Below are 26,687 nucleotides of genomic sequence, written 5' to 3' on the forward strand. Positions count from 1 at the left end.
TATTTGTAGTTTAAGAAAATTGGCTTTGACCACACAACTGTTAGAGCAGGTTATGTGAATTAGTGGACTACAAGACTGTGTTCAATGCTTTGTCCTCATCATAGGATTTAACAGAGGTATTTAATGTAATTTGCTTGAGAAACGTCCTTACCTACCTTTTCATTGTTGATAAGGATGTAAGAATGCTCGTAGTAATGGTGAGGCAGGAGGGATCATTTTTGTTTTGTACACATGGAAATATAACGGATTGTGGGACATTAGAGGACATCAGATGAGAATTAGCTCGATTCTTCTTTGTGTACACAGATGAAGTGATACCTCAGTTTTTAATATCAGAGTTCTTCATGTTCTTAATTTAGCAATTCTGTTTTCATTGCTTTCTGATTTTGTTTTCTTTGGAGCACCAGTCAAAATGGAACTCTCTAAAATGGTTCTTTTTCACTATTATTCCATTAATAAACTGTGTAGTGGAAAACTAAAGACAACTTTTCTACAAAGTGAGAAACATGTAATTGGATCTAGAAGCTCATGAATTTTATATTGCCATGTGAAATAATCCTTGCACTGACTACGTTATAGGACCATATTCTTTAAAAAGTCTCAGTAAATTTCTGTCAAGACTGTAGAGACAATGCTCTTATTTTTAAAAAGTCTGATTTAATTTTTGACTCTTCTATAGAGATAATTCACACAGGCAGTATATGTGACAAGCTTTGCTGTGCATGTTGGTGACCAAATGTTGGTTTTGTGAGCGGCCTAATAAATTGAGTATTGTAGATGGATACTATATGTAAAAATATTCATATTATGATGCAGTTCTTTTATGGTTGCTGAAAACTAGCAATTAATGGTAGATGTCTGATGTGAAACCATGTGTAGGAAAGGATTTGTAGTATTACAATTTTCTGAAACACAACACTATAGATTAAAATATCATATAAAAATCTCCAAGAAAATATTTCAAAAGTGTCCTTGAATGTATTTATTTATCTACTTAAATTTTTAAACCCACGGACATTGCTACTTTTAGTAAAATACAGTTAAAAGCACCAGTCATTAGGTTGCTTAAAGGTAATTTTCTTATTTTATATTATTTCTACACTTTTGATGGTCTTATTAAATAAATTCCTTTTTTTTTTTTTTTTTTTTTTTTTTTTGAGACGGAGTCTCGCTGGGTCGCCCAAGCTGGAGTGCAGTGGCACCATCTCAGCTCACTGCAACCTCCGCCTCCCGGGTTCACACTATTCTCCTGCCTCAACCTCCTGAGTAGCTGGGACTACAGGCACCTGTCACCAAGCCCAGCTGAATTTTTTTGTATTTTTAGTAGAGATGGGTTTTCACTGTGTTATCCAGGATGGTGTTGAACTCCTGACCTCGTGATCCGCCTGCCTCGGCCTCCCAAAGTGCTGGTATTACAGGTGTGAGCCACCACGCCCGGCCTAAATAAATTACTTTTGTGTGTTTTATGTAATGGACTGTGACAATATTTCATATAAACATGTCATATGAATTATAGGACAATTTATAAATTTAAAAGATTGTGTTTGTAACCGTTTATGCACATTTAAAAAATAGAAACTATTTTCATTATTAGCCTTTTTTCCCATCCATTAATTAAAAGTGATCTTCAGTTATACCATGTAGAATTGTAGTACCAATATCTGAATGTTTCCACAGAAATTAAGTGAGCAAATCTTGCTTTTTGAAATGATGCTTGCATTATAAATTTTTAATGTTCTTTAATGTTGCGAAACATCATATCCCATATTGTTTTGAATATATGTGAAGAAACTACTTTTCAACATTACCTTTTAATTAATTTTCATTTACTATCTCACTGACATTAAACAGGCTCTTCTTGCAAAGAGAAAAAAAGTTTGAAATGAATACAAATGCCTCTATCAAAAAAATCGAACATGTTTGGAAAACACACGGAGAGCAAAGGTATGGCTGTTGGCTTTTTTGAACCATGATATTTGTATCATTGCTTTGTATTCGTTGCTGCAAATAATTTCAGACAACCACTATCTTATAATTATTGGAGTTTCCAGTGGACAATATATTTTACTTGATTTTTCTCCAAGCAGGTAAGTTTCTTTAATTTTATAACCTCAGTGTGACAGAATTGAAATCTATTACCTAGAAGCCAAAGAAGATGATGTCTTTTTGCCATTCATATAAGAGTAGAGTCTTCTTGTAAAATTAATTTATATTCATTTCTAGACATATGCTAGCTGAATACATGGTAAATGTCTTTGATGTTTTGTCTTCTAATCCTTAACAGTATTCAATGACATAGAAAGGGATAATCTTATGTTTTAAATAAGATATATAGTTTAGTTTAATATTTTTTCACTATTTCTTTTACAAAATTATTGTTGTGCCAAAGTGTAGAAGTAGTTAAGTGAAATATTCCTTTTGGGAAATCTTATGGGATGAATGGCTATGATATCATCATTGAATCTACTTAGCAGAACCCCTATGTTATTCCACAAGAGGAAATAAAAAGTAAACTCCTTTAGTGAAAATGGATGTTTCTGGGAAATTTATAGCATAGTCCATCTTCCATTGGTTTTAGGAGATAAAGAATGTGAGATAGCTTCTCTAGTAGTCAGAAGAAATACTTTTAGAATGAGAGAAACTCACTTCATCCTTTCCCAGTGAGAAGTTTTCAGCTGCTATTATGTCCTTCTTATTTTGTACTATGAATTCTATGAAATCAGTTTTGTCTTGCTTTTGATTAACTTTTCATCTCCTTATGAAGTATGACCATGTTCCTTATTATGTGTTGCAGGCAGAAACTTCATTATGAATATTTTAAGCAGTTCTGGAAGTTGTTTCAAGGCTGGAACACAGACATGAAGAAGACTCAGAAACTAGAAGAAAAACTACCTGTTGGTATCAGGATTAACTTGATAATTAATCCATTGTATCAATGCCTCAAGTAGTAAGAGTTCATGCTGAAGTTCAAAGCAAAGAAGGTAGAGAACGTGAGCCCAGAGAGGGTTCCTGTTAATGGACTAGAGGAATATCATTGCCAAGCAGTATTAGAGGTCCCACTGAGGTTGGTGTCATGGTGATTTTGAAGTTAAAGTGAGCCCAGTTGGCATATTTGTGCAAGAGCAGAGTAGAGTTGGAATTTCCTCCGCTGGGGTGTATCAGAGCACTGTGAGGAGGGAGCAGTGGGGAGGAAATATACCCAAGGATGGAGTTATGATGACTGGCTATGGAATTTAGGCTGGCACTGAGGAAAGTGAGCACATAGGGGTGTGGTGCTGAGCCGCGAAAAGTGTTCCATTTCATGGGTGTTAGGTCTTTATAGACCACTGAGCTGTATACTAAAGTGAGTTTCCTACAAGGGTAGGGAGATAGTGGTTGTATGTTGGAAAGATGCAGAAACAGCCAAGTGCAGTGGTCAAGGACCTGGACTCTGGAACCACACTGCTTGGGATACAACTCCAGTTTGACCCTGGCTAGCTCTGAAACCATGGGCAACTTATCTCTGTGCCCCAGTTTTCTTATCTTTGAAAGGGACATAGTAAGAGTAAGAGTACCTACCTCAGAGTTGTTTTGAGGATTAAAGAGTTCTTAAATGAGTTTATTAAAAATTTTCATGATCCTGTCTGACCTATGGTTCCCATTTATCATTGCTATCAATAACATTATGTAGATGTTGCAGTTACTGGGAAGGAATGAGAAAATCTAGGGGATGACTATGTGAGTGGCAAGTAAGAGAGGGGAGAATGCTGCTGTTGGGTATTAGGTCAAGGAGCAGAAGAGCAGAAAGGCCAGCATTATTGGAAGGTTAATTTCTGTGCATAGTGAAATGATTGAGATGTAATACAAGTTTAAAATATTAGTAAGAAATAATATTTCTTACTTAATTTCTGTTAGGTAGGCTTGTTGTATAGATACTACCTATCTGTGGTAAACAAATTTTAGGAAGGGTCATCTGGAAATTTGAAATCAAGAATTAGGACATACGTGCTGAATATTTATGAGAAAGAAAATTCTTTACTTAGTGACTGAAGAAAAGGATTACTGTACTGTTTTGGCATATGAATAGTGAAAATAATTATTTAACATTGGTCATAGATGTTGTTAAACAGAAAAGGTTAAGAAGTATTGATTTGAAGAGGATTCCTTTAAAAGTGTAGAATTATGTTTTGTAAATATTAAAATTTATCCAATTTTTGTCACTTTTTTGTTTTACATTTCTAGAAGATACTTCAAGAGCAACTAAAAGCTTATCTACATGCTAGGCTTGTCCAGAGAGAGAAATTGAAAAAAATTAAACTGTTACATGAGCAATTTGAAAAAGTCTGTTAAATTTGGTAACATAATACACTCTTATAAAATACAATGCATACATAAAAATAGAAGACAGGTTGCTTGCTTCCCAGTTTATGGAAAAAATGTTTTGGTTTAATTATCATTTCCATTTTGAATTTATTGTTCCAGATTTACCGTAAGTGGTAAATGTATTTGTATTTTTAGGATTCATTAACGGTTCTGTGGGAATTATTTAGAATAGGAAAATGTAAATTGGATAATTCATTTAGAAATAGACATATTGTGTGTAAAATTGATCATGTACTAACATTTTATGTTCACCAATCAGCTTTTAAGAGATCAGCGATAAATCTAGAGTGGAAAGCAGAAAGTCCCTAAATCCTTTCTAGATGTCTTTTCCTTGTCTTGTTTCAACAGTTTTAGCTCAATAGGAAGTAGGCAAGTGTAACTATTGAGTATCTCTTTTATTTTCTGCTGTAACATATGAGTGTTTTATGGCAAATTTGCTTTCAAAATTATTAGTGATTAGTGATGGTTTTACATGATAATGTTTTAAATGTTTAAGTTCAGGGGTACAAGTGCAGTTTTTTGACATAGTTAAACTTGTATCATGGGGGTTCCTTGTAGAGATTATTTCATTACCTGGATAACAATTTGTAATCATAAGAGATGGTTCAGATGTATAACAGAATGGGAAAGTCAGCAGATTATTAACACTTTGTGCATTGATAATTATCTGCTGTTGTATTTCACATGAGTGAATTTTCATCTGACAATGACCTCTTCTTCATGTAGATACATGTTTTTTAGGAGCCAATGAAATTCTTTTTTTTTTTTTTTTGAGGGAAGTATTCTTTTTAATAGTCTTGTGAAAATACATGTTCATGTGTCACTCTTCCAAACTAACTTAGATGATTTAAATAAACTGGTAAAAGAGTTTGAACACACAATTTTTAAGCCACTTAAGAAATATATATTTACAAGACAAGACAGTTATTTCAATAGAACTCACAAGTACAGAATATATTGCTATAATGTTCCCACAAAACATTTATTCATTGGTGTGAACATTTGAATAGAAAAGTTATATTCTTAATGTTATTGCTACATGTTACCAGGGTTGGAGCTTTGGTATTATCTTTGACTATTCCAAGTCCATTATGCTTCCCATGCAGTTATCATTAGGCCCTGCAATTTTTACCTCTGCTGTGGTCCTTTAATTTCCTTCTTTAAATTCCCACTGCTGCTGCCCTAGTTCACATCATCTTTCCTTGCTTGTACTATTAAACTCAGCTGAGTTCTCTTTTCTCCTCTGAGCCATCCTTTGTAGATTGGCAATATTATCTTCCTAAAACCTAGCCCTTCCCTCCTCCCAACCTGTGATGTCCACTTCTAAATTCTTAGTCAGAGACACTCCCCTTTACATGACCCCCTTTTAGGCTTGTTTTGCTCCATTCTGTCTTTCCTGGTTGATAGCCTTCTCTGAAGGAACTCACCATTACCTCCAGGCTTTGCTCATGCTCTTCCCTCACAATGTTTTTAAATCTTTTTAAGAACTGATTGAAATATGATTCTTTTGGCAACTATGCCAGCATTTAATCTCCATTTTTGCCTACATGCCTGAGTGAGTTGCATGTCCATACCAATTATAAATTTTTGTATTATTTTATTTGTGCCTTTGCTCATGTCACAGGAATATGAAAGAGAGTGTGTATTCATGTTTTACTTCTTTCTCAGTACTTAACATACAACATTTTAGGTAGTGGGAACTATTTAACTGTTTGTTGAATGAATAGTATATATTTCAAAAGTAAGTTTTCTCTAATTTGATGAGTTTGTATCAGAGACCATTTTATCCCATCAGTGGAAATCATGTTACCTGAATTATGAGTGACAATAAATGGGTCACTACTTGGTGAAAAAAATATATAATATTTCATGATATAGGGCTGCCAGTCTTTTTTTGTCGTGACTCCATCTTGTCTTTAACTGTTCCTCATTTTTTCAAGCAAAGTACATGACTGTTGTACCTGCTAAATAATATTTCTCTCAAATCTGGCATTAAAAATTTTAAATGTGCGTGGTGGCGCATGCCTGTAGTCCCTACTACTGGGGAGGCTGAGGCTGCCGAATGGCTTGAACCCAGGAGGCAGAGGTTGCAGTGAGCCAAGATTGTACCACTGCACTCCAGCCTGGTGATAGAGTGAGGCTCGGTCTCAAAAAAAAAAAAAAAAAAAAAAAAAAGTGGGTATTTCAAGTTCCATGTATTTATTACAATTTTAAATGTGGAAAAAATAAGTTAAATGCTGTTTCCTTTGAAATTTAAATTGCTATGTTTAAAACGTGAGATGAAAAGTGGTGGTTTATCTGTGAACTATACTTTTTGTTTTGGAGTATCAAGAATGTGGAGAATCATGAAAGGCTTCTTTTTGATGAACAAAGTGAACTTCAAAAAGAAATAGCAGCTGGGTGCGGTGGCTCAGCCTGTAATCCCAACACTTTGGGAGGCTGAAGTGGGCGGATCACGAGGTCAAGATATCGAGACCATCCTGGCCAACATGGTGAAACCCCGTCTCTACTAAAAATACAAAAATTAGTTTGGCGTGGTGGTACATGCCTGTAATCCCAGCTACTCGGGAGGCTGAAGCCAGAGAATCGCTTGAACTTGGGAGACAGAGGTTGTAGTGAGCTGAGATCGTGGCATTGCACTCTAGCCTGGGCGACAGAGAAAGAATCCGTCTCAAAAAAAGATAAAAAAAGAAAAAAAAAATGGCCATGTTCTAAAAAAAAAATGTGTTGGAAACTGTAAGTAGTGAATATTTAATCTTAACAACTAAGGACTGATGTAAGCACTAGAATGTTTTATTTGCAGAAATGTGTATAATCATTATCTAAATTTCCTTGTTTGAAACAGGAGTAGCAAGAGTTGGCACTTATTTTATTGCATCTTCAACCTCTGTTACTCTGATGACTGAAGAAAGAACTTGAACCTGTGTTATATGTGCTGAGACATTCCAAAGGGATTTGTGTATGAAGCAAAGGTGTTTGGGATTTGGTAGTTATTTTACAGATCTCAGGGAACCAACATATAAGGCAAAACTTTATTAGATGGTAAAAGAGTATTAAAAGGGCGAATTTTATTGTATGTAAATTATACTTCAGTGAACTTGACTTTTAAAAGAAAGAAATAAAACAATGAAGTTGAAGAATGCGCTTTGGAGACTAGCAATTCAGAAGTTTTTGGTGACGCTGGCAAAAAATTGTTTAATTAGAAACCAGATTGTAATGGGTTGAGGAATAAATCCAAGTTTAGGAAGCTTGAAGGTGGCACAAAAGAGGGAAAGGTAAGATCTGTTAAAGATGGTTTATTGTTTGTTAGTTTATTGTGGTTGTTATTATTGTTTCTTTAGATGAGAACAGCTAAAGCATGTTGGGGAGGCAATAGGAAAATTGAAAATACAGAAGGAAGGAGTAACTGATACAATAAGATCCTCTTGGAGATCATCAGTGCTAGACAGGAGGATCTCTGAGATGTTACTGGTGGATTCGTTGACAGAGGTGGAGTGATGGGAAATGCCATTTGATGTCCTCTGTTTTCTCTGTGTAAAAGGAGGCAAGGTTAATAGCAGACAGCGATGGTTAACAAGTTAAATAGGGTGATAAATGAAACTGGGAAATGAAGGAGGAAAATGACCAGGAGCAAATTTAAACATTTTGAAGTAATTCTGAAATCCCAACTCAAGCTGGAAACCATAATTCTGGAGAGACACCAAACCGTATAGTTTTGTGATTTTTCTCCAGCGTTGCTCAGCAGCCTGGGACTGAGAACACACATGATTGGGTTCATCTGGGCTCAAAAGATAGGTAGATGTAACTGAGGGAATTGATGAAGCTGGTGGATATCTCTAAAGTTCACCATGGACATCCAGACTGGTAGAGAAGAAACTGGAAATTACTAGTCTGGGAGAAAAGAGAAAAAAAAAAAAAAAGAAAACCAAAAAGTCATGGTGAGAAGATGGAATACTTGTTTTCTGGAGCCGTATGTGTCCCCATAAGGAGCCCTGCCCCTACCATACAACTCTTTTGCCATAGCTTTCAGGGATACCATAGAAAGTAGATTGAATACATTCGAGGGCATAGACTGGATTCAGAAACATAGCCTGGTGGTCAGTGCTTCATTCTGAACTTGCCACTAATTTAAAGCAGCTGTCATTACCACTATTATCACAGAATGCTAATCCTTAGGCAAGGAATGTTACTTGTGCATTCAAGAGTAGAATGGGAACTTCCCATGGGCAATGACAATAGATTTGGCAAGAGGTAAATCATTTCACTTTTTGCCTCAGATTCCAAAAGTGTATTGATGTTTCCCTCAAGGCATGCCCATTTACTTCTGTTATCTTATCAATTTAATTCTGTTAGAGAGTCTACAGAGGTGGCACCCTTCTTTTGGCTCTCACTCTTCCTTTCTGCATTTTCTCTTTCCTTGCTTCCTCCTACCTTTAGGTATTAAATGTTGTCATATGTCTCAGCAACCTTCCCCCACCAAGTGACCAAATAAAGTATTCCTATAAGCTTAGTATTAGATATTTTTTGTGTGCCCAAGACTAGTCTAAGAAGTTGGTGCTTAGTTAGAAAACACTTTTAGGTACTTTGCAGATAACACTGTACAGCTAATCCCTCATGCACTATACATTCAGTTGAACCTGGGTGTGTCTCTCGTATTCATAAGAACCCTGTCTCCATATGTCAGCCTAGTAAAGTAACCAACCATGTTATTCACTGTGAGATACCATGTTCCAGTTATCCTTTAGTTGCTTGAGTGCTGAGATGAACATAATACACAAGGTCTAGTAGTTCCTAAACCCTATGAGAACTCCTAAGCTCCTTCTCTTGATGCTGTCTATATATATAAGTTCAAAAAATAGTCTTGGGGGAATTTCAATAAACAACTCCAAATAAGTCCTTTTTTCTTTGCAAATATAAATCCTTGTAAAATTCCATTTTTTTTCCTGTTTGTTTCCTATTCCTGATTCTATTATAGCTCTAGCAATATTAAACACCAGCTGGTTTGGAGATTAATATAATCAGACATACTATGGCTTTTTTGTTTGCTTTTTGGAAGACAGAGTCTCATTCTGTTGCCCAGGCTGGAGTGCAGTGGTGTGATCTCGGCTCACTGTAACCTCTACCTCCTGGGTTCCAGCTCTCTTCCAACAAGAGTGAAGAACGGGCCTCATGGCACACGAAGCAGAGGAAGCTGCTGAACAGGGCCCTGGAAGATGCACTGGCCCAGCCCCGCTCCCACTGCCCTGGCTGCGACTGATGCTCAGACTCCCTCTTCCTCCTCTCTCAAAGCTGCTTCATGCAGGGATGGGTAGGAAATGCAAACTCTTGCATTGACCCTGACCACATGCTCCAGGACTTTCATATAGCTGGTTTCAGTGAGGGCCCTTGGGCCCCACAGGAACTCGTAGCGTGCCGGATCACTGCTGGGCACCTGTCGGTACTCCAGTTAGTTTTCTTGCACCAAATATTGGGTGAGCAGCTTCCAGGGCTCCCCATAGACATTGTGCTCCCTCCCATCATACACCTCCATCACACTCAGCTCCTCCCAGACTTCCTCCTCAGATGCGCAGTCGCCCTCCATTGCGATCATGCCCAGGACGATTATCAGGAGGCCTGTCTTGGGAAAGATCTGATTATCACCCAGCAGGCCATTGCAGGAGAAGCCCAAGCAGGTGATAAGGACATAGGAGTGGCCGGTGGGGTCCACTTCCTTCATATCAATGCCAAAGATCAATTTCAGGGACTCGGAGGTTTTGCAGAAGATCACAGGAAAGTAGCATTTGTAATTTTGGATGACACTCTCCAGAATTTCTGCCTTTGTGACCGGCTTCTTGGCTTTATACTTGAGGAGCAGAAAATGAACCAACCCAGCCACCTTGTTAGTGAATGCTGCTCGGACCACGGACTCCGGGTCAGGAGAGGTGCTTGGCCCTTCCTCTTCTTGGCCGCTGCAGCCCTCATCAGATTGCCTCCAGAGAGTGTAGCTGATGGTAGTGGGGAAGGCGGAGGCTTCCTGAGGACTCTGGGGAGGACCTGTTGACCCAGCAGTAGGCACCTCCCACAGTGTGCCCAGGACCAGAGCAGAGGAGGAGGCAGCCTCCTGCTCCTCAGCAGCAGAAGCCTGTGCACCCACCAGGCACGGGGCCTCCTCTGCGGTCTCAAGGCCTTCCACAGGCTTGCATTGCTGACTCTTCTTTGCAACAGACATGATGACTCTGGTCAGGGCAGCAGGCAGGAGTGTGGGCAGGAGTTGGACAATGGAGACCCATAGTCCTGGGGAAAGAGGGAGCATGTGAGAGGCCTCAGCTGAGAACTGAACCTTGGAGACTCTAACAAAGGCCTACTTACAGATCTTCTCCTTGGTGCTCCTCTGTGGCCTCCAGGGAATCCTGTCCTCCGGGTTGGCCTGTTCCCTTAGAACCTGAAGGAAGAATTGAGAGGGCACCTCAGGGTACAGCTGGCCAGCAGAGGTCGATTCTTCAGGACTGACCACAGTAGAGAGGTGAGGCCAGACTCTCTGGAGTCCCATGTGTCCCATGGCAGGTGGGGCCCTTAATGTGCATTCAGGGCAAACATTAGCCACTGGCACCGCCTGTGCATCCTCTGCTCTGTGACATGAGGACACTGTCTCAGACCAAGGCCTCACTGCCTGGTTCCTGGAGCTCCTTGAAGAGGAATCCATGGGCCCTCAGGGTGCAGACTGCAAGCACAGCCCTGGGCCCTCAGTGCTATCAGGAGGGTGGACTGGACTCTGTGACGTCCCCACTCTCATGGAGTGGATTGTCCCCTCTGTACTCACGCAGGGCCCTCACCTTTTTCCTGGCAGGGCCTGAATTCCACCCTTTTGCTGCTCCAAGAAATGCAGATCAGGTGCTCACGTCCCTGATAAGGAACAGGACAGGAGGGGACCCACGTCTGGCCACACGTGCCTAGGTCCTCGGGGAAGGACAGCAAGAAATAACAAAATTCAGTGGAATTAATGTGTTCTGGGTGAGGCGCCTGTTTGGTCCTCACCTTGACTCCTGGCAGGGCCTGGGATGCTCCCGCTACTGACCTGAGTGCAGCCCCTCAGACGAAGGCCTTTCCCTCCCTGACATCAGTGATCCCAGAATAAGTGAGTGACCTCAGGAGACAGCCCTGCCCATGCTCTGTGGGGTGACAGTAGGGGCAGGGAGGATTTCTCTGCTGTCCCTGTCAGCGTTCTGGCGCACACGTACCCTTGGTGGATCCTGGGATTTCTCTTTCGACCAGATGGGGTCCCCTATGTTTGCCTGAGTCACCCTCTGAGAATAAAGTCCTCACCTCCCTGAGATCTGGAAACAGGAGTGAGACACAGCCACATCCTGACACCCCACGTGAGGGATCCAGGGCTGACTCCTTTGGTTCTGGGGTGAGGGTTCTGATGGCCTACTGTGGGTTACTCATCTTTCCTCCTACCAGGGCCTGCGCTCCCTCATCCCCCAATTCCTTGAGATAAGTAGACATCACTCCATTACCCCAAGACCCCATCTCCCAGAGGGCTCCTCAACTTCCTGCCTATGGTACAAGTGAGACTGGAACATATGGCCATCCATGATCTGGTTCTCCCAGAGCTATAACAGGGGACAGCCAGACTCTGTGGAGTCCCTTCTTTCTGAGCCGGGGGTATCCCCAGTCCTCATGAAGCGTGCACACCTTGGGCCTTGAAGATCCTGGGACTCCTCCCTCTCTTGACCTGAGGCCCCACTTCTCATAAGGAAAGAGACCACTACTACATCTGCTGTCCTCCTCCCTCCACCTTGCCTAGTTCACAAACAAGCAGAAAGAGAGAAAGCAAAAAGTTAGAAAGAAACAAAAGTAAGATAAATAGCCAGACAACCTTGGCACCACTACCCGGCCCTAGGAGTTAAAAAAAAGTAATAATAATAACTCAACCCCTGACCTAAACTACTTGTGTTATCTGTAAATTCCAGACACTGTATGAAAAAAAGCACTGTAAAACTTTTTGTTCTGTTAGCTGATGCATGTAGCCCCCACTCACGTTTCCCATGCTTGCTCGATTTATCACCACCCTTTCACGTGGACCCCTTAAAGTTGTAAGCCTTTAAAAAGGCCAAGTATTTATTTTCGGGGAGCTCGGCTCTTAAGACTCGAGTCTGCCGACGCTCCCGGCCGAAAAAAAAACCTCTTCCTTCTTTAATCTGGTGTCTGAGGAGTTTTGTCTGCCACTCGTCCTGCTACACTCAGACCACAGCTCTGTCCTCTGTCACCTCAAAGGTGCAGGAAGGGCCACTTGTGGCCACCATCCCTGGACCTCCCAGGGTGGAGATCCCCACTGATCTGGATTCCAAGGTCACCTGAGTCCTCCCTCCTCTCCTCCTCGTGATCCTGACAGGTCCCACCTCTATGCTGATCTGAGTCCCCATCACTCTAATTCTTGAGGCAGAAGGAGGCAGCCTCAGTCTCAGATGGGGGTGAGGTGGATCTCCTGTCCTAGGGTGCTGGGTTCCCTGAAGCCTCCCTCATTTCCAAGAAGGGGCCTCCCTCTGCTCCCCTGAGGTCCTGTTCAAGCCCCTTCCCTTCCAAAGCCCCTTCCCTCTATCAGCCCCGAATAGGGACGTCAAGATCGCTATGCCTGGCCGCCATTCCCAGGGCTTCCATGGGTTGACAGCAGGGATTCTGACAAGATGTGGTTGTGGGTAGCGGGTGGGGATGGGAATGTGAGTGGCGTGGGAGTGGAGACGAGGATACAGGTGGGGGTGAGGGAGCCTCAGTTCCCTCTCAGGGTCCTGATGTTGATGCCGGGTGGATGCCTGGACCTTGATGCCTGGACCCTGCCCTCTCCTGACCAGCCCTGCCCTCGTCACATAAGCTCCGACTCCAGATTCTCCTGTGGGTTAAACGGTAGTGGGGACAGTGGTGGCCAGAGTCCCCTGCAGGTTAAGCTTAGAAGTCTGCTCCATCTTGGTGCTCCAGGGCTGGCAGCAGAGGTGGTACTGGATCATTTTGGGGCCATCTACCTGGAGTGGAGGCCTCCTAAGGCTTTCTACAGCTTCTGACCTTGTCTCCTACCAGAGCTTCAGACCACTCCCCTCAGCCGATCGCAAGCCACCCCTCAGAACCATTAGATGAACCTGACTTCTCTCAGATCTGTGAGGTGCAAGTCAGTGGTGTCACATCGGGCCATCCAGGGCTTCCCTGGGTTGAGAGCAGGGGCAAGAATGAGGGAGCGGATGGGAGTGGGGCGCATGAGAGAGATGAGGGTGGGGCTGGGGGGAATGAGAGTGGGGTGGCAGAAGGGTTGGAGCTGGTGCTGGGGGTGGAGGGTTGTGGTCAGGTGACGGAGTGGGGGTAGGGGATGCGGGTGGAGGTGTGGCTGAGAAGATGGGGGTTGGGTGGGGAATGGGAATGTGAATGGGGTAGGAATGGGGATTGGAGTGCAGTCTTGGGGGCCCACAGCCCTCCCTCTGGGTCCTGACCTTGATGCCTGGCAGAGCCTGTGCCCTGCCTCTCCTAACCAGTCCTGCCCCGGTCACAACAACCTCTGACTCCAGAGCCTGGGGAGAAGAACCTGGTGTCTCTCAAGGCTTATGGAGCAGGGGTCTGGGGGCAGCCCAGGCTGAGACGTCTTCCCTCGGGTGGTCCAGGGCTGGCAGCAAGGGTGGCGCTAGAATATTCTGGGCTCTCTATCTGGGGTGGCGGGGTCCTCAGTCCTCCCTCAGCCTCTCACCTTGCCTCCTCACAGCGCCTGGACCCGGTTCCCTCGGCCGAACTCACGCAGTCCCTGAGACTGGGAACCTCACTTCTCTCTGCTCCCCAATGCACAAGTCAGTGGCGTCACATCCGGGCACCCGGATGTTCCCAGGCGGGAACCGGATCCTGCCTGGGTGGGGGTGGGAGTGGGCGTGGGGGTGGGGGTTGGCGTGGGCGTGGGGGTGGGGGTGGGGGGGGGTGGCGGTGGCGGTGAGCGTGGAAAGGCAGGGCAGATGGGAATCAGGGTGGAGGGATGGGGTGGGGGATGTGGGATGGGGTGGGAATGGCAATGAAGTGGGGGATGGGTCACGGGAGTGGGCATTGGAGTGGGGGTTGGGTCACGGGAGTGGGGTCTTGGGGACCCTCAGCCCTCCTTGAGAATCCTGAGCGTGATGTCTGGCAGAGCCTGGATGCTGCCCTCTCCTAAGCAGCCCTTCCCTGGTCACATGAGCTGACTCCAGAGTCCCCAGTGGCTTAAGCAGCAGGGGGCTGGGGGTGGCGCAGCCTAAGAAGTCCACCACCAGGTGGTCCAGGGCTGGCAGGAGGGGCGGCGCTGGATTATTTGGGGCCCTCTATCTGGGGTAAGTGGGTCCTCAGTCCTCCTTCAGCGTGTCACCTTGCCTTCTTACAGAGCCTGAGCCCGCTTCCCTCCACCGATCTCAAGCCACCCCTGAGACCGAGAACCTCGCTTCTCTCTAACCACTAATGTCCAAGTCAGTGGCGTCACATCCGGGCACCTGGGCTTCCCTGGGTTGAGAGCAGGGGCAGAACTGGATTCTGCCTGGATTGGGATGGGGGTGAGTGTGAAGATGTTTGTGTGAGCGGGGTAAAGGGAGGGATTGGGGATGGTAGGGGAGGGATGCCAGTGGGGACACTGGGGCTTAGGTCGTGATGGTGGTGGTGGTGGAGTTGGGCGTGGGTTGGGGGACCCTCAGTTACCCCTCAGAGTCCTGACCTTGATGCCTGGCTGAACCTGGACCCCCATCCTCTGCCGACTGTGTCTGCTCCTCTCCCACCAAGTCCCCGACCCCAATCCCATGAGGTGGCTGTTGAAGGAGGAGTATGGTTGGGGTGACAACATTGTCAGGATCTTCCAGGGCTGACAGGAAGGGCTGAACTGGATTCTGTGGCCCCTCTATGTCAGGAGAGTGGACCCTCAGTCCCCACTCAGAAGGGTCCTGCTGCTGGCTCCTGGCTCTTTGATGAAGTGATGGGCGGGAGATGCTCTGTTTATGTCACCTCTAGGCATTTGCACAACAGCACCCGTTGCAAAGAATGGCTGTGGGTCGCAGGCCAGGTGCTCCCTGCAGGGCGGCTGCTCCAGTGATTGTGACCTCTGGGAGAAGACGCACACCCTCCCACGGGGGCTCCTCTCCAGTCAGAGCTACACTTGGCAAACCTTTTGTCCTTAAATGAATGTTTTATGGTTGGGCACAGTGGCTCACGCCTGTAATCCCAGCACTTTGGGAGGCCGACATGAGCAGATCACCTGAGGTCAGGGGTTCGAGACCAGCCTGGCCAACATGGTTGTAACCCAATCCCCACAGAAAATACAAAAATTAGCCAGATGTGGTGGCGTACGCCTATAATTCCAGCTACTCGGGAGGCTGAGGCACGAGAATCGCTTGAACCCGAGAGGCAGAGGTTGCAGTGAGCCGAGACTGTGCTATCGCACTTCACCATGGGCCTCACGACAGAGTGAGACTCTCTCAAAAAAAAAAAAGGAAAAAAATATGTTTTATGTATCTTCCAAGGATATATGTAGGTAGCTATATATATGAGAATGCGTACCCTTAGTTTGCATGATTCACTGATACCCTATTCTACTTCTTTTCCATTCTTATGTTCTGTTGACACATTTTTTTAACGCAATTCCTCTCCCACTATGCTGGTTTCAGGTTGTTATTAGCAGAACTCTGGAGCCATAGTGTCTTAACCAGCCCCATTTTCCTGGTGTCCTGCTATCACCCTAGGGCTACTAGCTCATGTTTTCAGGTGCTGCCTCAGATTGTACAATGGTGTGAAGTGAAAATTTTAAAACTTGCATTCTAACCATTCTGTCATCTGCTATCTAGACAGGCTATAGACCTCCTCAACATCCCTGCCGCCAACTCCAGCTGACACTGCAAGTGTCAAACACAAGTACCAGCTCAACACAGTATTCACTCTCACCCAGGGCTTTCTCTGTTTCCTTTCTTAGATTTTGTTGCTGATACTGTGTCTTTCTCTTTCTTTTTCCCTTCTATCATTTCCCAGGGTTGATTTGAGAAACAGAGAACAACAGCCCAAGTTTAATTGCAATGTTGGCAGCTACAGGTAAGATACTAAATTATAAGTAATTGAAGTACAATTAATTTCAAACTCCTTTTACTTGAATCTGTCAGTATACTGTGATAGTTGCCTCTATAAAGACATTCTGCATTTTGCTAGGCTTCTTTTCAGGTAATTCTTGGATTTTGATGCTACTGAAAATTGCATATTGTCTATTAATTGTTCTAGTTACTCATTGCTTTCATCTGGCAAAGATTTTGATTTTGTTATAGTAATCTGTTACACACCTCGTTCTGAAGGCCCGTTCACCTGAATCTTCCACATGTCTATTTCTTTGAGTTTTCAAGACCTATAATGGTATTATCACTAAACATTATAGATGTTTCCAGTATCCATACTCTTTATTTTGATATTTATAGCTCTGACTTTATGTCTCAGTGCAGATTTAAGACTTAGAGGTTATAGCCTACATCTACTTCTTCCGAGTTGAATAAGTGTTCGAAAGTTTCGCATTGATGTATGTTTGCTGTTGATTTTAGAAAATGGAAGTTCTCTTTCAATATAGGTTAACTAAATATTTTTACCTTGAACTTATACTGAATTTCCTTTAAAAGCTTTTCCTATTCTCCATTTTGTATGCAAGATTAAACTGAAACAAGTTTCTTTTTTGTAAGGTTAAATCTTATTTCCTTTCCTTAGGCCGAGTCTGCCTGTTCATTTAATATGCCACCAATTTAGATAAGATGTGTGCTGTTATATAAGTAAGGTTGCTTGATGTGTTTTTTTCATCAGGGTGGGAGTGGTCCTCATCTGGTTTTTGTATCCAGAAGGGCTAGTTGGGGATAACGAATTGAACCATTGTCTATATTTTGTATGCCTTGGAAGAGTTGAGATAAAATAGTGGTTACTTTTCCCTGGTCATTTGGTAGAATTGGCCTCCAAAACTGCCTAATCTGAGAGATTTGAGGGTGGCTTGATTTGTGAATATTGTACAGTTTCAGTTTGTATCGTTTCATTAAAATTTTATTTTTCTTTTTGGACTGATTTCATCATTTATTTGTTTTAATTCTGCAAAGTGTTCAGTTTCACTTAGGATTTCACTTTTAGCGGCATGATATTTATGATGAAAACGTTTTATTACAGAGCACTTCAAACGCCTTGAACAATGGAATAATATAATGAACCCAGAACATCTGACACTCAGCATCAACCACCTTCAAGACATGGCACATCTGGTTCCAGTTCGACGCTCACCTACTTGCATCTCAGCTGCTGGAATAATGTGGAGCAAATCTAAGACGTCATTCCATTTCATCTCTAAATACCTCAATATGTTTTCCTAAAAGTTAAGGACTTTATATTAGCCAAAATCCCAATACAGTTTTTATTTCTAAAAAACTTAAATAAATGATTATCAAAAGTTCAACTAGTTTACACTCTTATGTGGCAGACTTATATTCATAAAAATGTGTTTCTTTGAATGAGTATGCCAATATAGTATTATATAGTCATTTTGTTTTGTTATAACCCTTAAGTCTTCTGTTGTCTGTAGGTCCCCTCCACAGGAACTCAGGACCTGTTTTCTTGCTATGGCTTTCTTGTCGTTGGAAAGAAATGGGTCTTGTGTTCTTTCTAGTTATCCATACATAGTCTGGATTTTGCTGAATACAACACTATGATATCCTTTATCATATTCTTCAGCCCTTCATTTCTAGGGCTACAAGATGTTCCTGGCTCATCTTGTTTATGCTCTGCCACATTTCTAAAATAAGCCATTTCTCCAGAGGTCAGGTTCCTTCTATCAGGAAATGGTTCTAAAAATCTACATCTGGGAGGCCCGTGTGCTCATTGCTACTGGGTAGCTTTTAGTGATAGGCTTCTCTACTGACAGAACAATTAAATATATGTGTATATATCATGGATGTACAAATATCTATTAATTTGATATATACAAACATTTGACTCTATACTAAATTGAACGTAATTTTATACTGAGGTCTCCAACTCTAATCCATTGCCACAAGGATCACTCTAGCTTCTTCTCCTTGTTTGTACATAGCCTACCAAGTCATCAATGAGAAACCTGGCTCCTATCATCCACCATCCATTTAATTAATGGTTCAGTGCCAGTATGCATCTATAGCAGATTCGGATTTGGTAACCCATACCCTTGTGCCTCCATGGGAAAAAAAATTGTACGTGTAGCTCCTTTGGTATTTAGTCTTACAAACTAGACTTCACTCATTTTCAACATTATTAGGTCACTAACTTTTCCCCCTCTTGCTCCACTGAGGTAATTTCATACATTTATAATACTGCTAGGTGTGTGTGTGTGTGTGTGTGTGTAATATTCTGCATTCTGTCCTGTGATGTTCCAACTTCTTAAGGTAGTTTTAACATTTGCACATATTAAGTTTCACTTTTCATGCTGTAAAGATCTATGGGTTTTGAAAAATGCCTTGTGCCCTTGCCTTGGTCCATTTGGACTACCATAACAAAAAATGCAAGAGACTGGATGGCATATTAACAACAGAATTATATTTCTCACAGTTCTGGGGGCTGGGAAGTCCAAGATGAAGTTCAAAATTTGCTGGCAAATTTTGTGTCTGGTAGGGACCCACTTCCCAGTTCCTAGTCAGCTCTCTTTTCCCTCTGTCCTCACATGGAAGAAGGGGCAAAGGAGCTTTGTGGGGTTTATTTAATAAAGGCACTAATCCTATTCATGAGGGCTCAGCTCCCGTACTTTAATCAGCCCCCAAATACCCCACCTCCTACCTAATCCCATCACCTTGGTGTTAGGATTTCAACATATGAATTTTCTGGAAACACAAACATTCAGACCAAGGCAATCTTGTATCCACTATCACAGTATCATCCATAGTAGTTTCACTGCCCTAATAAATTCCTTGTGCTTCTTCTATAGCCTGCTACCTGGGAAGGACATAATGACAAAGCTCCAAACCAACCTTTGATTGTCTGAACTTGCCTGCCCATTATCAGCCTCACTAGCCCCTGATACCAAAAGCCCAAAGGTAATAAAACCTTCCCTTCTAAAACACATTCTACAGAGGTATGGGATACTTCCACTCCAGGACATTCATTGCTCACAGATCCTATAAAAATCCACTTTAAAAATCTCAACTCCTTCCCTAGGAAGCCCCAATATCATTTATAGCCCAAAGCTCAGATAGGCTCAAATAGGCTTACAGCCCCTGATAGAGAAATTTGTCGCCACGGGGTTAATTTGTCCCTGTAACTCACCATGTAACACGCCCATTTTCAGGACATGAAGAAATGGAAAGATAGATTGACAGGATTAATATTGTCAACATGACAATGCTCCCCAAAGTGATTTGCAGATTCATGCAACCCCTATACAAATACCAATGGCTTTCTTCACATAAATCAGAAAAAAATTATAATTTTCATATGAAACCATAAAATACCTCGAGTAGCCAAAACAATCCTGAGCAAAAAGCAAGAAGCTGGAGGCATCACATTACCTGAAGTCAAAATTTACTACAAAGCTATAGTAAACCAAGCAACATGGTGCTGGTATTAAAACAGACACACAGACAAATGGAACAGAATACAGAACCCAGATATAAAGCCACATGTTTACAACCAACTCAACTTCAACAAAGACACCAAGAACTTACGACAGTGAAAAGAGAGACATTTCAATAAATAGTGCTAGGTAAGCTGGATAACTATAAGCATAAGAATGAAACTAGATTCCTATCTCTCACCACACACAAAAATCAAATCAAAAATGGGTTGAAGACTTGAATCTATGACCTGAAACTGAAACCATCAGAAGAAAACATTGAGGGAAATGCTCTGGGACACTGGTCTGTGCAAAGATTTCTTGACTAAGACCTCAAAAGTGCAGGAACCAAAGCAAAATAAAGCATTTGAATTACATTAAGTTAAAAAGCCTCTACATAGCAAAGGAAATTATCAACCAAGTGAAGAGACAACTCACAGAATGGGAGAAAATATTTGTGAACTCTCCATCTGACAAGGGATTAATAACCAGAGTACATAAGGAGCTCAAAAAACTTAGCAACAGTCTGATTTATAAATGGACAAATAATCTGAAGAGACATTTCTCAAAAGAAGACATACAAATGGCCAGCAGGCACATGAAAAAATACTCATCACGAATTGTCAGAAAAATACAAATCAAAACCACAATGCAATATCATCTCATCCCAGTTAAAATGGCTTTTATCCAAAAGACACCCATGAACAGATGCCTGCAGGGAGGTGGAGAAAGGGGAACCTTTGTACACCGTTGGTGGGAATGGAAATTACTACAGCCACTGTGGAGAACAGTATGTAGTTCCTCAAAAACCTAAAAATAGAACTATTACATGATCCGAGAATTCTACTGCGGGGGAAAGAGACAGAGACAGAGAGACAGCAATAAAGAGATAGGAAAGGAAGGAAGGAAGGAAGGAAGGAAGGAAGGAAGGAAGGAAGGAAGGAAGGAAGGAAGAAAAAAAGGAAGGAAGGAAGGAAGGAAGGAAGGAGGGAGGGAGGGAGGGAGGGAGGGAAGGCGGGAAGGAAGGAAGGAGGGAAGGAAGGAAGGAAAGGAAGGAGGGACAGAGAGAAAGTGAAGGAAGAAAGGAAAAAAGAAGGAAAGAAGGAAAGAGAGAAAGAAAGACAAAAGAAAGAAAGAGAAAAAGAAAGAAAGAGAAGAAAGAAAAGAAGGAAAGATGAAAGAAAGAAGAAAAGAAGAAATGATGAAAGAAAGAAAGAATGAAAAAGAAAGAAAGAAAGAAAGAAAGAAAGAAAGAAAGAAAGAAAGAAAGAAAGAAAGAAAGAAAGAAAGAAAAGAAAGAATTTAATCCTTAGATATAGCTGAGAACTTTACTGCTGGTATAATTTTAACCTAGACCATTTCACTAACTTCCGGATAAAAATGTCTCTAACCTTGCCTTTTTTGTCCTATAAAAATTACAATGTGATATAAAAATATACAAAACCTAAAAAAAAAACCAAAAAAAACTTTTACAAAAAAAAAAAAGAAAGAAAGAAAGAAAGAGAAATCTCTACATCAAAGCAATATAATTGCATGCTCATGTGTATGGCAGCACAAGTCACAATAGCCAAAATACGGATTTAGCCTCAGAGCTCATCAATGAATGAATAGCTAAGGAAAATGTGGTATATGTACACAATGGAATATCATCCAGCCATAACAAGAATCAAATGTTGTCATTTGCAGTGACATGGACGGAACTGGAGGCCATTATATTAAAGGAAATAAGCCAGGCATAGAAAGACAAATATTGCATGTTTTCACTCATATATGGGAGCTAAAAAGGTGGTTCTCATGAAGATAGCAAGTATACTGATGGTTACCAGAGGCCAGAAGGGGAAGTGGGGAAGGAAGGGAAAATAAAAGAATATAAATGTGTTTATTACCACTGAACTGCACACTTACACATGGTAAAGAGGGTACATTATATATGTATATTTTACCTCAATAAGAATAAATTTTAAAAATAAAAATCACTTTCTTCTCAGCACTTACTGCTTCGTTATTGTTGGAATAATGAATTAGTACTACAGGTAAGTCATGTACCTAAGTAAGTAGTAAAATAGAGACAACAAGAATAGTTAAGTGTAGAACATAGGGAACCTATTCTGGTTGAATAGAATTTTGTTACTGTTGAATTAATACATAGGTTTGACTTAACTGGGCTTTCCCATGAAACTCATTACATAGAAAGAGCAAACAATCATTACAATACTAAGTGAAGCCTGATCCTGAAAATCATGTTCTTTGCAACTCTTAATAGTTGGTTTTAGTTGGCAGAAGAATTTAGAAAAGGCTGGGTGTGGTGGCTCCTGCCTGCAATCTAAGCACTTTGGGAGGCCAAGGCAGACGGATCACGAGGTCAGGAGATCGAGATCATCCTGGCCAACATTGTGAAACCCCATCAGTACTAAAAATATAAACATTAGCTAGGTGTGGTGGCACGCACCTGTAGTCCCAGCTACTCTGGAGGCTGAGACAGGAGAATCACTTGAACCCGGGAGGCGGGGGTTGCAGTGAGCCGAGATGGTGCCACACAGATCGTCTTTAGCCCCGCATCCATGTTGCACAGGACACAGAACTGTTCTTTAAAAAACACTCTGGAATGGATAAATGACAGGAGCGGCTCAACGAGATGGCTAGGTACCAGAGAGAAGGCCTTCCACTGCTTTGAACACTAAGCTAAGCTCTAGAATAACTGAAGCTGCAGCCTATTGGACATGGGCATGTGTCAGGCAGCGTGTGACATGCCCCCCATGCAAGACCTCATTTCTCCCTCACAATACCCCTATGGATTAATCGGGACTCCCGAGAGACACCACCAATAGGATATCAGTAGAGATAGCTAGACAAGAGGGGACGTATTCTGGGACCTGGAGGATGAAAAGTCTCAGGACAGGCTCTCAGCAAGCTGGGACCCCTGGGATTCCAGGAGTGTGACTCGGTCCACATCCAAAAGTCTCAGAACCAGGGAAGTGCATGGTGTAACTCTCTGAGCTGGCAGTTCTGATATCCAAGGGCAGGAAGAGTCCCAGCTCCAGGAGACAAAGGGAGGAACGTGCATTTCCTCTGCCCTGTTTCTTCTATCTGGGCCCTCAGAGAATTGGATAGGGCCTGTCTCTAGGGAAGGCATCTTCCCCACTCCAGCCACCAACTCACACCACTCTTCCCGGGAATACCTGTGCAGGTTCACCCAGGAACAATGCTTTATCAATTCCCTATGTGTTCCTTAAAGCAGTCACGTTGACACCTGAAATTAACCTTTACAACCTGTAAAATGGGAAATATGCCCACTGGACAAATGAGACAGACAGTTTGGGTAGCTTTCTTATAGTACTTATAGATTATAGACCCAGGATGAAAACTCAAGTCTGCAAAGATTAAATTCCAAACTCCACCCTCTTAAGGACTGCTGCTCAGTGCTGTAGAAGCAGCACTGTATTAGACACTGTACAAAGATGGAAAAGACATTCAAGACACATTCCTGCTTTAGGAACCACATACTAGCTTGCATTCATGACAGGAATCATATTTCTGTGACTCTACTATAGACCCCAGAACCAAGTGTGAATTGTCACACTTTAGGTGTACATAAGCTCTACAGAAATCCTAACTAAGGGCAACACAGTTGTAGGCTCCATTCACATAGGGAAGTTTTTATGGAAATTCAGCTTTTAGCCAATTCCTGAAAGAAAATATTTTAATGGCAGAAAAATGTTCTGCTCCAGAGTAAATAGTGGAAGGGCTTTTTGGGGAAAGAGGCCCTGGGCACAGGCCCAAGGAAGTGGGAAAAAGAGACTTACAGAATGAAAACAGAATTGAGGACCCTTCAGGGAGAGTAGTAAGGAAAAGTGCTAGACTAGTAAGCTGATAGGTAATTTTGAATCTTAACTAGGCTGAGAAATTGGATACAACCCAAAATTAGATGAGTCACTGCAGTAAAAAAATGGGAAAGAGCAGAGTAAAAGAAAATAAAAACTTGTTAATAATGAATTAAATTATTCATTCACCAAACATTGATTGGGCACCTACCATGGTCCAGGCAGTGGGCCAGATGCTAATCAAAAAATAATAATAACTGTCATGACTACGCAATGCCTATGAGGCGTCCTTAGAATGGTGCTGGAAGATAGATGGGGCTATCTTATTCCATCCTGATTTTACAAAAGATGACCCTGAGGACCAGCCAGGCTAAGTAACCTGTTCCAGATGACCTAGTACTTGACCAGAAGCTTGTCTGACTCCAAAGGCCACACATTCTCTGACACACCATGCAGCCAGAAAAGGGCAGTGAAGTACTAAGGTTTTCTAAGGTGTTGAGTATATGAAATAAGATATAATTAGGAGTATTTAAAAAATTGTGGTGAAACACATATGACATGACATATACACTCCTAACAATAGTTTAGGTGTATAGTACAGTATTATTAACTATATGCCCATTGCTCTACAGTGGATCCTTAGACCTTTCTGTGATGGTTAATATTGTCAGCTTGATTGGATTGAAGGATGCGAAGTATGGTTCCTGGATGTGTCTGTGAGGGTGCTGACAAAGGAGATTAACATTTGAGGCAGTGGACTGGGAGAGGCAGACCCACCCTCAATGTGGGTGGAGCAACATCTAATCAACTGCCAGCATGGCTAGAGTAAAGCAGGCAGAAGAAGTTGGGAGAAGCTGACTGGCTAAGTCTTCTGGCCTCCATCTTTCTCCTGTGCTGGATGCTTCCTCCAACATCAGACTCTAAGTTCTTCAACTTTGGACTCTTGGACTTACACCAATGGATTGCCAGGACCTCTCAGGCTGAAGACTGCATTGTGGCCTTCTCTAGTTTTGAGGTTTGGGGACTTGGACTGGCTTCCTTGTTCCTCAGTTTGCAGACAGTCTATCATGGGACCTCACCTTGGGATCACGTGAGTCAATACTCCTTCATGTATGCATCTATCCTATTAGTTCTGTCCCTCTAGAGAACCCTGACTGAGACTCTTTCTCATCCTGTATGACTGAACCTGACTGAGACTCTTTCTCATCTTGTACGACTGAAGCTCCATGCCCATTGAGCCTCAATTACCCAGTTTCCCCTCCACCGTCCCCTAGCAATCACCAACCTACTTTCCAGGTCTGTGAGTCTGTTTTGGATATTTCACAAAAGTAGAATTAGGCAACATTTGTCCTTCTGTAACTGGCTTGTTTCACTTAAGCATAATGTTCTCAGGTCCATCTATCCTGTAGGAGTGATTTCTGATGTACTACAAATTGAGAGTGTCTTGAAACTTGTCAAAAATGCACAAAGGTGGAGAGACGACTGTAGTGATAACCATGTTTTCATCGTGCAGCTCCAACCACTAGAAAAGGCAGCTAATTTCGTGTCACATATTACTCTCTCCAAATCTGACCTGTCCTCTGCCCCACTCAGTTATTTTAAAGCAAATCCTACTTTACTTTGTAAGTGAACTAACTTGGATGTGTTTAAGAATTTGCCTCAAGTCAGACGGTTTTGATTATTCATGTTGTCCTGATGACAACAGTCATCCGAGATTGTGTAACAATTATTCAAGCCTTACAGAAGCACATAGAGAGTAACAGTTTCTGTCACCTCAGTGATGGTCTGTATTAGAAATGTGATATATGGCACCGGAAAGCTCTTTCCTGGCCTGTCCATGTGCTAGTGTTGACCTCGTAGTGGTGTGAGTGTATGTTGCACTCTAGCGCTGTACACTTAACAGTATAGCCAGACAGTGATATCATCATGGAACTGAAGGTGGAGATGCACGAAGCCTGTAGATAAGTCTGCATCTTCTGTGCTTCATATAGCATCAGCTATCCTCCCCATTCAGAAATGTGATTGACAAACCCCTTATCTACTGATTGCCCTATTTCTTTAGACCGGATGTAGTTGAAATTCTTGTTCCTCAACAATCGCCTTTGTGAAGTCTTCATTTTGAGGAGCAACAATGTTGGATTATAGGGTAAATTTGAGTGCTCAAATTTATATTTAATTTAAGCACCACTGAAAGATTCAAAAGAACAATATGCACTACTGATTTTATTAAAAAGTATCTAGTTTGTATTTAAAGTGAATTCCATCTCTTGATTTTTTTCTTCATATTACATTATTCATTTTATTATAATCGTTAATACAATATTATCCATCTTGTTGTCCCATATATTATGGCATTTCCCCCATATGTGAATATATTACTACATAGAAGGAAATGACTCCATATTCCTAACACATCATTAGATACATGAGATGATCCCTTTACAGGCAAAAACATATCTCCTCTATTAAATATTAAATGGAAGGGAACCATATAATGTTCCACACTTGAATCTTGTAGCTCCAAACTCAGACAGAAATGTTGCTAATTTGCACATTTTATATGGTACTGAAGACTCACACATTAAGGAGTGTTTTTATTGTAGGCCACTGTCATCAAATCAACTTTGCATAAGAAAATTTATGAAAATGCAAACCATTCTGTCCTCACAACTTCAGTCCACCACAAGGTGAATGGAGTCACACCTGCATGCTCATAGTTCATCACCAGAAACTACAAAGCTACTAGAAGAAAACTGTGGGGAAATACTTGAGGACACTGGTCTGGGCAAAGATTTTTTGAGTAAGCCATCCAAAGCACAGGCAGCAAAAGCAAAGTAGACAAATGGAGTCACATGAAGCTCAAAAGCTTCTGCACGGTAAAAGAAACAATCAACAAAGAGACAATCTAAAGAACCAAAGAAAATATTTGCAAACTATACATCTAACTAGAGACT

The 26,687-nt window shown here is 42.1% G+C and overlaps 2 protein-coding genes, 1 long non-coding RNA gene and 1 pseudogene across 6 annotated transcripts in view; 2 read left to right on the plus strand and 2 right to left on the minus strand.

Annotated features, from left to right (window-relative positions):
- CETN2 (centrin 2) overlaps positions 1-26,687 on the minus strand; it is a 628,428-nt gene that overhangs the window by 296,953 nt on the left and 304,788 nt on the right. The gene's annotated exons all lie outside the window — the stretch shown is intronic.
- Positions 1-26,687, plus strand: part of LOC126945446 (uncharacterized) — a 430,470-nt gene that overhangs the window by 86,605 nt on the left and 317,178 nt on the right. The window lies entirely within an intron of this gene.
- ZFP92 (ZFP92 zinc finger protein) overlaps positions 1-26,687 on the plus strand; it is a 294,607-nt gene that overhangs the window by 32,203 nt on the left and 235,717 nt on the right. The gene's annotated exons all lie outside the window — the stretch shown is intronic.
- Positions 9,614-14,122, minus strand: LOC126945415 (melanoma-associated antigen 4-like; annotated as a pseudogene).

Source organism: Macaca thibetana, chromosome X (genome assembly GCF_024542745.1).
Source record: "Macaca thibetana thibetana isolate TM-01 chromosome X, ASM2454274v1, whole genome shotgun sequence".
NCBI classification, from domain to species: Eukaryota; Metazoa; Chordata; class Mammalia; order Primates; family Cercopithecidae; genus Macaca; species Macaca thibetana.